The sequence below is a fragment of the Tamandua tetradactyla genome, chromosome 10, assembly GCF_023851605.1.
Source record: "Tamandua tetradactyla isolate mTamTet1 chromosome 10, mTamTet1.pri, whole genome shotgun sequence".
NCBI classification, from domain to species: Eukaryota; Metazoa; Chordata; class Mammalia; order Pilosa; family Myrmecophagidae; genus Tamandua; species Tamandua tetradactyla.
This window is the reverse complement of record NC_135336.1, coordinates 2,382,670-2,395,582: the sequence shown is the minus strand read 5'-3', so window position 1 is coordinate 2,395,582 and position 12,913 is coordinate 2,382,670. Positions and strand designations below refer to the sequence as shown.

General features: G+C 38.1%; 1 long non-coding RNA gene and 1 pseudogene across 1 annotated transcript in view; one reads left to right on the top strand and one right to left on the bottom strand.

The window, feature by feature from the left end:
* The window catches only part of LOC143648137 (uncharacterized), a 149,876-nt gene that overhangs the window by 21,803 nt on the left and 115,160 nt on the right, over positions 1–12,913 (top strand). The gene's annotated exons all lie outside the window — the stretch shown is intronic.
* On the bottom strand, positions 4,039–10,987 carry LOC143647782 (RWD domain-containing protein 4-like; annotated as a pseudogene).

The window sequence follows — 12,913 nt, the reverse complement described above, 5'->3', positions numbered from 1 at the left end:
TTTTTCAGATTTTCTATTTCTTCTTTTTGTTCAGCCCATGTCTTCTTCATGTCCTCCCTCAATTTATTGATTTCATTTTTGAAGAGGTTTTCCATTTCTGTTCGTATATTCAGCATTAGTTGTCTCAGCTCCTGTATCTCATTTGAACTATTGGTTTGTTCTTTTGACTGGGCCATATTTTCAATTTTCTGAGCGTGATCTGTTATCTTCTGCTGGTGTCTGGGCATTTAGTCAGATTCCCCTGGGTGTTGGAGCCAACAGGTTGAAAGATTTTTCTGTGAAATATCTGGGTTCTGTTTTTCCTATCCTGCCCAGTAGGTGGCGCTCTTGACACACGTTTGTCTGCGGGTCCCACCAGTAAAAGGTGCTGTGGGTCCTTTAACTTTGGAAAACTCTCGCCCTGGGGGAGGTTAGCCAGCCAAAGCGGATTGGAAGAGTGCCAGCTGGTCCGGGGATCCGAACGCGGGGAGGGTCGCCAGCTGCCGCAGCCCGGGAGAGCACCCATCTGTCCGAATCTCCTAGTCGGCCCGGGGCGCCAAGCGTGGCGGGAGGGCGCCAGCCACCGCGGCCCGGGAGAGTGTACCGTTCCCAAGCGGACCGGGAAGTCACGTGTTTGGAAGGGACCCCGGTCACCGTTCTCCGTGGCCTGGGGTTCTCCGATCCAATTGTCCCAGTTGGTCCGGGGGGCCGCACGTGGGGGTGGGCACCAGCCGCCGCGGCTTGAGGGAACCGCCTGTCCAATTGTCCCAGCTGGTCCAGGAAGGAGGAAGGGAAGGACTCCAGCCGCTTGCCGCCCCGGCCCAGGGAAGCCTGCGCCCCTCGGCGTTCTCACCGGAGCGGGTTCTCTCAGCCAGTCAGCCATTCCAGGATGGGGTATTCTGTCTTTTTGATCTCTGTTGTGGCTGCGGGAGCTGTTCTATATCATTTCTACTCCCCTAGTAGCTGTTCTGGAGTAGGAACTAAGATCCGCGCGTCTTACTAAGCTGCCATCTTCTCCGAAAGTCGATGGTTTCCTTTTAAACATAGCCCATAGCATGCAATAGCACTTTTCCTCTCTATCCTTGACTTAAAAACTCTTTTTACACGAACCATACCTTAACTAATTTATATTTCGAGTATAGCATGTAGGTCTACACAACCCCTTTCAATCTTGTTCGTCTTCAATATGATAATGTTACTTATAGACCCAGTAGAGAACTTCCTTCACTTTTATTACCTTACATTGGAGTTCAACCTCATTATCTAACTGTTCACCCGTCTGTAGCTTCTATGTATCTCTCAGTCCCCTATATTCTGTATTATTGTGGTTATAACTTTTAGCTGGTAATAAAAGTGGAATCATACAATTACTATCCTTTTGTTCACTCAGCATTATGTCCTCAAAGCTCATCCATCTTGTCATGTGCTTCAGAATATCATTTTGTCTTACTGCTGCATAATATTCCATCATATGCATATACCACATTTTGCTAATCCACTCATCTGTTGATGGGCATTTTGTTTGTTTCCATCTTTTGGTGATTGTGAATAATGCTGCTATGAACATTGGTGTGCAAATGTCTGTTTGTGTCATTGCTTTCAGCTCTTCTGGGTATATACCAAGTAGTGCTATTGCTGGGCCATACGGCAACTTGATATTTAGTTTCCTAAGGAACTGCCAAACAGTCTTCCATAGTGGCTACACCATGATACATTCCCACCAGCAGAGTATAAGTATCCCAATTTCTCCACATCCTCTCCAACATTTATAGTTTCCTGTTTGCTTAATAGCAGCCATTTTTTTTCATGGTAATTCAGATTTTATGGCTTGTTAATTTTGTCTTTCCAAACCAGTTTAAATAAACAGACATTGAAAAAATATACTGGGAGTGTTAAACAGATGATAGCAACATCAACAAGAATGTGTAAGTGTTTGACAAAAGGTAATGGGAGGCACCACTGCCACCATCACTCCCAGAAATTCATATATATCATATAAAAAGAGTAAAAACATTTCATTGGAATTTAACTATCATTCTTGGCAACCAGTTTTTTTAAAAAAAATTTTTTATTAATTAAAAAAAAATTACAAGAAAGAAACACAAACATTCCCAACACATACACTCAGAAATTCCCAATATCATCACATAGTTGCATATTTATCATCATGATCATTTCCCAGAACATTTGCATCAATTCAGAAAAAGAAATAAAAATACAACAGAAAACTAAAACAAAAACAGAAAAAAATTTTTTTACATACCATACCCCTTACTCCTCCCTTTCATTGATCACTAGCATTTCAAACTAAATTTATTTTAACATTTGTTCCCCCTATTATTTATTTCTATTCCATATATTCTACTCATCTGTTGACAAGGTAGGCAGAGGGAGCATCAGATATAAGGTTTTCACAATCACACAGTCACATTGTGAAAGCTATATCATTATACAATCATCATGAAGAAACATGGCTACTGGAACATAGCTCTACATTTTCAGGCAGTTCCCTCCAGCCTCTCCATTACATCTTGTTGGTAACCAGTTTTTAACCACAATAAGCCTGAAGAATTTTAAGATCTTCAGAGCAAATCAATGTATTTTCTTCCATGACTAGAGCGAGCTGTTTCAGTTTCTTTGAAAAACAAGAAAACCATTAAATATAACAAAACTCACACACCACAACCTGAAAACAAAAGCTGGCATATTCCAGTGGTCCTGAATTTTAATGTTTCTATCATATTAATTCAAGAAATAAACCACGATTCAGCCTTTGAATATGAGATTAACCTCCTTCACCATACTTATACTCACTATAATTCAAAAATTTTAACTGAAGTGAATGTTAGCCCAGTAAAAACCATGCATACAACTCAAGAAACTGCTTTTATGCTAAGGTAACCTCTTTACAAGTTACATTATTCTTTAAAAACGCAGACCCAACCTGCACAGGGATAACATGAGGAACTAACACTTCTATTCTATGAATACCACAGCAGTAGTTCTTGCTTTTCCTGATAGTTTAAAAATACACCAATATTTTCCTTAATGATTTCCTTAGAAATAAAGCAGGTCCTACAATTCAGCATTTGAAAGATTTCTATGTCTATTATTGCAAAGATGCTCAGACTGAGAAATACATTTGTATACTTGAAGAGACACTCAGAAAAGCAACAAGACTTGAAATGTGTTGTTTTGTTAAACCATTCAGAAGACTTCAGTTATCAAACAACTAAAAACACAATAGCAGATAAATAGGAATTTATTAAAATCATTGTCTCCAACAATAAAAAATTAAATATTAAGGCAGTTTTTACTCCATTATAGTATATATAACAAAAAGTAATGTTTTAAATAAGAACCATCACTCTATTCTATTCAAAATACTTTCTAATGTATTCAATAGATTTTTGATTTTTATATTACCTTGTTTCATATATAATAGAAAGATCTCATGATTATACATCTTTACGCAAACCAAGGGAATATATAAATGGATATCCATTTACTAAAGGGAGGCAGTTCATATTTGAAAAATAAAAAGGAATTCAAAGAGTATTATGCATAAAGTTCAGATACAGGGATATAAATTTTTCTGAAGCAATCTATGCTTAAGTAATTAAGAGAAAGAAGAGACGAAGATTATTTAAGATGAGGAGCTAATTAACATGGATCATAGTACTAAATAACTGTTTGCTCAGTATTTTGCTCCACTATGAGAGTTTGTAAAGGGTTTCATACTCCTTTAAAAATATATCACATCCACTAGAACAAGGTCATATAAATTAACACTGCTTATCTATTATTCCCCATATTTGTCCATTCACAAATCTTGACAGGCTTCATAAAGTATACTAAACAGTAACATTTTCACCTTTTATTAAGGCAAGTTTGTGAAAATAATTTAATACAACCAGATCGTTTTATGAACTTTTAGCTTACAACACTTTTTACATAAGAAACACACAAAAAATACTGTTTTATAAAAAGCCACTTCAATAACAGAAAAGAGTAATGTAAGGTTTTGAATCCAATTTCCTTATTTAAAGGATATACTTTCCTTGTCTCAAATTCCAAGCATTATTCATCATCTTTAGAACTAGTTTTGCTTAAATGCTTAACCACAGCAACCCAGTTCCATCCTCTAGGAAGTTCCCCTTTGTAATCTGTTTTATCTGCCAGTTTATGTTTCTGGTCTTTTTTTTTTCATATCTGAAACAGTCTTTATTCTGGATTCACAACTATATCATGATTTGGCTGAGTATAGAATTCAATGTTGAAAATAATTATCCTTGGAATTTTTTTTTTTTACATTATAGAATATTTTTTTTATTAATTAAAAAAAGAATTAACAAAACAATTAGAAATCATTCCAATCTACATGTACAATCAGTAATTCTTAATAACATCACATAGTTGCATATTCATCATTTCTTAGTACATTTGCATCGATTTAGAAAAAGAAATAAAAAGACAACAGACTAAGAATTAAAACAATAATAGAAAGAAAAAAAACAAAAAAAACAAAAACAAAAAACCTATACCTCACATGCAGCTTCATTCAGTGTTTTAACATAATTGCATTACAATCGGGTAGTATTGTGCTGTCCATTTCTGAGTTTTTGTATCCAGTCCTGTTGCACAGTCTGTATCCCTTCACCTCCAATTATCCCTTCTCTCTTTTTTTTTTTAATTAACGGAAAAAAAGAAATTAACCCAGCATTTAGAGATCATACCATTCTACATATGCAATCATTAATTCTTAGCATCATCACATAGATGCATGATCATCATTTCTTAGTACATTTGCATTGGTTTAGAAGAACTAGCAACATAACCGAAAAAGATATAGAATGTTAATATAGGGAAAAAAATAAAAGTAATAATAGTAAAATCAAAACAAAACAAAACAAAACAAAACAAAAACCTATAGTTCAGATGCAGCTTCATTCAGTGTTTTAACATGTTTACTTTACAATTAGGTATTATTGTGCTGTCCATTTTTGAGTTTTTGTATCTAGTCCTGTTGCACAGTCTGTATCCCTTCAGCTTCAATTACCCATTGTCTTACCCTGTTTCTAACTCCTGCTGAACTCTGTTACCAATGACATATTTCAAGTTTATTCTCGAATGTCCGTTCACATCAGTGGGACCATACAGTATTTGTCCTTTAGTTTTTGGCTGGATTCACTCAGCATAATATTCTCTAGGTCCATCCATGTTATTACATGCTTCATAAGTTTATCTTGTCTTAAAGCTGCATAATATTCCATCATATGTATATACCACAGTTTGTTTAGCCACTCTTCTGTTGATGGAGATTTTGGCTGTTTCCATCTCTTTGCAATTGTAAATAATGCTGCTATAAACATTGGTGTGCAAATGTCCGTTTGTGTCTTTGCCCTTAAGTCCTTTGAGTAGATACCTAGCAATGGTATTGCTGGGTCGTATGGCAATTCTATATTCAGCTTTTTGAGGAACTGCCAAACTGCCTTCCACAGCGGTTGCACCCTTTGACATTCCCACCAACAGTGGATAAGTGTGCCTCTTTCTCCACATCCTCTCCAGCACTTGTCATTTTCTGTTTTGTTGATAATGGCCATTCTGGTGGGTGTGAGATGATATCTCATTGTGGTTTTGATTTGCATTTCTCTAATGGCCAGGGACATTGAGCATCTCTTCATGTGTCTCTTGGCCATCCGTATTTCCTCTTCTGAGAGGTGTCTGTTCAAGTCTTTTTCCCATTTTGTAATTGGGTTGGCTGTCTTTTTGTTGTTGAGATGAACAATCTCTTTATAAATTCTGGATACTAGACCTTTATCTGATATATCATTTCCAAATATTGTCTCCCATTGTGAAGGCTGTCTTTCTACTTTCTTGATGAAGTTCTTTGATGCACAAAAGTGTTTAATTTTGAGGAGTTCCCATTTATTTATTTCCTTCTTCAGTGCTCTTGCTTTAGGTTTAAGGTCCATAAAACCACCTCCAGTTGTAAGATCCATAAGATATCTCCCAACATTTTCCTCTAACTGTTTTATGGTCTTAGACCTAATGTTTAGATCTTTGATCCATTTTGAGTTAACTTTTGTATAGGGTGTGAGAGATGGGTCTTCTTTCATTCTTTTGCATATGGATATCCAGTTCTCTAGGCACCATTTATTGAAGAGACTGCTCTGTCCCAGGTGAGTTGGCTTGACTGCCTTATCAAAGATCAAATGTCCATAGATGATAGGGTCTATATCTGAGCACTCTATTCTATTCCATTGGTCGATATATCTATCTTTATGCCAATACCATGCTGTTTTGACCACTGTGGCTTCATAATATGCCTTAAAGTCAGGCAGCGCGAGACCTCCAGCTTCGTTTTTTTTCCTCAAGATGTTTTTAGCAATTCGGGGCACCCTGCCCTTCCAGATAAATTTGCTTATTGGTTTTTCTATTTCTGAAAAATAAGTTGTTGGGATTTTGATTGGTATTGCATTGAATCTGTAAATCAATTTAGGTAGGATTGACATCTTAACTATATTTAGTCTTCCAATCCATGAACACGGTATGCCCTTCCATCTATTTAGGTCTTCTGTGATTTCTTTTAGCAGTTTTTTGTGGTTTTCTTTATATAGGTTTTTTGTCTCTTTAGTTAAATTTATTCCTAGGTATTTTATTCTTTTAGTTGCAATTGTAAATGGGATTTGTTTCTTGATTTCCCCCTCAGCTTGTTCATTACTAGTGTATAGAAATGCTACAGATTTTTGAATGTTGATCTTGTAACCTGCTACTTTGCTGTACTCATTTATTAGCTCTAGTAGTTTTGTTGTGGATTTTTCCGGGTTTTCGACGTATAGTATCATATCGTCTGCAAACAGTGATAGTTTTACTTCTTCCTTTACAATTTTGATGCCTTGTATTTCTTTTTCTTGTCTAATTGCTCTGGCTAGAACCTCCAACACAATGTTGAATAATAGTGGTGATAGTGGACATCCTTGTCTTGTTCCTGATCTTAGGGGGAAAGTTTTCAATTTTTCCCCATTGAGGATGATATTAGCTGTGGGTTTTTCATATATTCCCTCTATCATTTTAAGGAAGTTCCCTTGTATTCCTATCTTTTGAAGTGTTTTCAACAGGAAAGGATGTTGAATCTTGTCGAATGCCTTCTCTGCATCAATTGAGATGATAATGTGATTTTTCTGCTTTGATTTGTTGATATGGTGTATTACATTAATTGATTTTCTTATGTTGAACCATCCTCACATACCTGGGATGAATCCTACTTGGTCATGATGTATAATTCTTTTAATGTGTTGTTGGATACGATTTGCTAGAATTTTATTGAGGATTTTTGCATCTGTATTCATTAGAGAGATTGGTCTGTAGTTTTCTTTTTTTGTAATATCTTTGCCTGGTTTTGGTATGAGGGTGATGTTGGCTTCATAGAATGAATTAGGTAGTTTTCCCTCCACTTCGATTTTTTTGAGGAGTTTGAAGAGAATTGGTACTAATTCTTTCTGGAACGTTTGGTAGAATTCACATGTGAAGCCATCTGGTCCTGGACTTTTCTTTTAGGAAGCTTTTGAATGACTAATTCAATTTCTTTACTTGTGATTGGTTTGTTGAGGTCATCTATTTCTTCTTGAGTCAAAGTTGGTTGTTCATGTCTTTCCAGGAACCCATCCATTTCCTCTAAATTGTTGTATTTATTAGCGTAAAGTTGTTCATAGTATCCTGTTATTACCTCCTTTATTTCTGTGAGGTCAGTAGTTATGTCTCCTCTTCCATTTCTGATCTTATTTATTTGCATCCTCTCTCTTCTTCTTTTTGTCAATCTTGATAGGGGCCCATCAATCTTATTGATTTTCTCATAGAACCAACTTCTGGTCTTATTGATTTTCTCTACTGTTTTCATATTTTCAATTTCATTTATTTCTGCTCTGATCTTTGTTATTTCTTTCCTTTTGCTTGCTTTGGGATTAGTTTGCTGTTCTTTCTCCAGTTCTTCCAATTGAACAGTTAATTCCTGCATTTTTGCCTTTTCTTCTTTTCTGATATAGGCATTTAGGGCAATAAATTTCCCTCTTAGCACTGCCTTTGCTGCATCCCATAAGTTTTGATATGTTGTGTTTTCATTTTCATTTGCCTCGAGGTATTTACTAATTTCTCTTGCAATTTCTTCTTTGACCCACTCGTTGTTTAAGAGTGTGTTGTTGAGCCTCCAGGTATTTGTGAATTTTCTAGCATTCTGCCTATTATTGATTTCCAACTTCATTCCTTTATGATCCGAGAAAGTGTTGTGTATGATTTCAATCTTTTTAAATTTGTTAAGACTTGCTTTGTGACCCAGCATATGGTCTATCTTTGAGAATGATCCATGAGCACTTGAGAAAAAGGTGTATCCTGCTGTTGTGGGATGTAATGTCCTATAAATGTCTGTTAAATCTAGCTCATTTATGGTAATATTCAGATTCTGTATTTCTTTATTGATCCTCTGTCTAGATGTTCTGTCCATTGATGAGAGTGGGGAATTGAAGTCTCCAACTATTATGGTATTTGTGTCTATTTCCCTTTTCAGTGTTTGCAGTGTATTCCTCACGTATTTTGGGGCATTCTGGTTCGGTGCATAAATATTTATGATTGTTATGTCTTCTTGTTTAATTGTTCCTTTTATTAGTATATAGTGTCCTTCTTTGTCTCTTTTAACTGTTTTACATTTGAAGTCTAACTTGTTGGATATTAGTATAGCCACTCCTGCTATTTTCTGGTTGTTATTTGCATGAAATATCTTTTCCCGACCTTTCACTTTCAACCTATGTTTATCTTTGGGTCTAAGATGTGTTTCCTGTAGACAGCATATAGAAGGATCCTGTTTTTTAATCCATTCTGCCAATCTATGTCTTTTGATTGTGGAATTCAGTCCATTAACATTTAGTGTTATTACTGTTTGGATAATATTTTCCTCTGCCATTTTGCCTTTTGTATTATATATATATCATATCTGACTTTCCTTCTTTCTACACTCTTCTCCATACCTCTCTCTTCTGTCTTTTTGGTTCTGACTCTAGTGCTCCCTTTAGTATTTCTTGCAGAGCTGGTCTCTTGGTCACAAATTCTCTCAGTGACTTTTTGTCTGAGAATGTTTTAATTTCTCCCTCATTTTTGAAGGACAGTTTTGCTGGATATAGGAGTCTTGGTTGGCAGTTTTTCTCTTTTAGTAATTTAAATATATCATCCCACTGTCTTCTAGCCCCCATGGTTTCTGCTGAGAAATCTACACATAGTCTTATTGGGTTTCCCTTGTATGTGATGGATTGTTTTTCTCTTGCTGCTTTCAAGATCCTCTCTTTCTCTTTGACCTCTGACATTCTAACTAGTAAGTGTCTTGGAGAACGCCTATTTGGGTCTAATCTCTTTGGGGTGCGCTGCACTTCTTGGATCTGTAATTTTAGGTCTTTCATAAGAGTTGGGAAATTTTCAGTGAAAATTTCTTCCATTAGTTTTTCTACTCCTTTTCCCTTCTCTTCTCCTTCTGGGCCACCCACAACACGTATATTTGTGCGGTTCATATTGTCCTTGAGTTCCCTGATACCCTGTTCAAATTTTTCCATTCTTTTCCCTATAGTTTCTGTTTCTTTTTGGAATTCAGATGTTCCATCCTCCAGATCACTAATTCTATCTTCTGTTTCTTTGAATCTATCATTGTAGGTATCCATTGTTTTTTCTATCTTTTCTACTTTGTCCTTCACTTCCATAAGTTCTGTGATTTGCTTTTTCAGTTTTTCTATGTCTTCTTTATGTTCAGCCCATGTCTTCTTCATGTCCTGCCTCAATTTATCGATTTCGTTTTTGAAGAGGTTTTCCATTTCTGTTCGTATATTCAGCATTAGTTGTCTCAGCTCCTGTATCTCATTTGAACTATTGGTTTGTTCCTTTGACTGGGCCATATTTTCAATTATTTGAGCGTGATCCGTTATCTTCTGTTGGCGTCTGCGCATTTAGACAGATTTCCCTGGGTATTGGATCCAAAAGTTTGGAAGATTTTTCTGTGAAATCTCTGGGTTCTGTTTTTCTTATCCTGCCCAGTAGGTGGCGCTCGTGGCACACGTTTGTCTGCGGGTCCCACCAGTAAAAGGTGCTGTGGGACCTTAAACTTTGGAAAACTCTCGCCGTCCTGGGGGTTCACTAGCCGAAGCGGCTTGAGCTGGCCCGGGGTCCGAACGCAGGGAGGGTTACTGGTCGCCGCAGCCAGGGAAAGAGCCCGTCCGAATTTCCTAGTCGGCCCTGGGCAAGAAGCGTGGCGGGAGGGCGCCAGCGGCAGCGGCCCGCCCAAGAGAGTGCACGTTCCCCGGGAGTCACGGGTTTGGAAGGGGCCTCCCGCACCCGTCACCGTTCTCCGCGGCCTGGGGGTTTCCGGTCCAATTCTCTCAGTTGGTCCGGGGGCTGTGCGTGGTGTGGGCGCCAGCCGCCTTGGTTTCAGGGGACCACCTCTCCAATTCTCCCAGCCGGCCCGGGAAGGGGGAAGGGAGTAACTCCGGCCGCTTGCCACCCCGCCCGGTAAGGCCCGCGCGCCTCGGCGATCTCACCCGAGCTGCTTCTCTCAGCCAGCCAGCCGTTCCAGGATGGGGTACGCTGTCTTTTTTATCTCTGTTGTGGCTTTGGGCGCTTTCTGTATCGTTTCTACTCCCCTAGTAGGTGTCCTGGAGAAGAAACTAAGATCCGCGCGTCTTACTAAGCCGCCATCTTCCAGTGTTTCTGGACTTTTGAAAGTTGTCCTTTTTTTGTCTTTTTATTTACTTGACGGGACTGTATTAGGAGTTTCAACTGAGATGATATTGCTTATGGATGATGTAGAATTAAATGGGATGGTGATTCTTATAAACTGTTCTTTATTGTCTTTGGCATATTCAAACAGCATATAAGTCATAGCAGTTCCAAGATTAACTTCAACTGCTTCCTGTAACTTGACTAATATACTCTGCTTTACAGCTGATGAGATGGTGTTGTTAAAAAAAGCATTCATACAATTGGAGGTGTTTGGAGGATGTTTCTGTCCAGGAAATCTCTATTAAGAAGGCGTTGGAATCACCATTTTCACCTATCCTATATTGAAAGGAAACTGGACTTAACTCCTGGAAACTTTCGTCTCCTTCATAAATCGAACGTAAGGCTTCTAATTCCATCTCCTGGTCCTCGTTCATATTCATTGCACCGGCATTGGGATGCCTCCCAGGCACACAGTATTTCACAAAGATTTTTGAAAGCTATGTCATTATACAATCATTTTCAAGAAACATGGCTACTGGAACACAGCTCTACATTTTCAGGCAGTTCCCCCCAGTCTTTCCATTACATCTTGACTAACAAGGTGATATCTATTTTTTTTTTTTTTACATGGGCAGGCACCAGGAATCGAACCTGGGTCCTCGGGCATGGCAGGCGAGCACTCTTACCTGCTGAGCCACCGTGGCCCACCCGGTGATATCTATTTAATGCATAAGAATAACCTCTGGGATAACCTCTCAACTCTGTTTGGAATCTCTCAGCCATTGATACTTTATTTTGTCTCATTTCACTCTTCCCCCTCTTGGTTGAGAAGGTTTTCTCAATCCCTTGATGCTGAGTCTCAGCTCATTCTAGGATTTCTGTCCCACGTTGCCATGAAGGTCCACACCCCTGGGGAGGCATGTTCCACATAGACAGGGGGAGGGCAGTGAGTTTGTTGTGTAGGCTGGAGAGAGAGGCTACATCTGAGCAACAAAAGAGAAAGGAAGGTCAGTAGTCCTGGGGCGGGGCGTCCCCTTCTGTGCCCTCACTGGCAGGCACCCCTTTCGCGCTGGTAGCCAGGAGTCATGCCAGGCTCAGGCTCTGGAGTAGCACTAAGTCCTCCTTGTAGTCTTGATCTGCATGCATTTCCCTTATAGCCAGTGAAAATGAACATCTCTTCATGTACTTTTGAGCCATCTGTATTTGCTTTTCAGAAAAATGCCTATTCATATCTTTAGCCCATTTTATAATTGGGTTGTTTGTTTTGTTGTTGTTGAATTGTTTGATTTCTCTATATACAGGATTTCAAACCTTTGCCCAATGTGTGATTTCCAAATATTTTCTCCCATTGAGTTGACTGCCTCTTCACCTTTTTGACAAAGTCTTTTGAGGTGCAGAAGCATTTGATTTTGAGGAGTTCCCATTTATCTATTTTTTTCTTTTGTTACTTGTACTTTAGGTATAAGGTTCAGGAAGATACCTCCTATTATTGGGTCTTGAAGATATTTCCCTACATTTTCTTTTAGAAGATTTATGGTGCTAGTTTTTATATTTAGGTTTGGTTTGTTTGGTCCACTTTGAGTTAATTTTTGTGTAGGGTGTAAGATAGGTGTCCTCTTTCATTCTTTTGGCTATTGATATCCAGTTCTTCCATGCCCAATTATTGAAAAGACTGTTTTGTCCCAGTTCAGAGGATTTGGAGACCTTGTCAAAAATCAGTTGACCATAGATTTGGTGGTCTATTTCTGCACTCTTGATCCAGTTTCAATGGTTAATGCTTCTATCTTTGTGTTAGTACCATGCTGTTTTGATCACTGTGGCTTTATAGTAGGTTTAAAGTCAGGGAATGTTAATCCTCCCACTTCATACTTGTTTTTAGAATGCTTTTAGCTATTGAGGGTCTCTTTCCCTTCCAGTGGAATTTAATAATTAGCTGTTCCAAGTCTTCAAAGTAGGTTGTTGGAATTTTGATTGGTACTGCATTCAATCTGTAGACCAATTTTGGTAGAATTGACATAGTAACTATATTTATCCTTCCTATCCATGAGAAGGGATTGTCTTTCCACCTATTTAGATCTCCTTTGATTTCTTTTAGCAATGTTATGTAGTTTTTTTGTGTACAAGACCTTTATGTCCCTAGTTACGTTCATTTCTAAGTACTTGATTCTTTTAGTTGCTATTT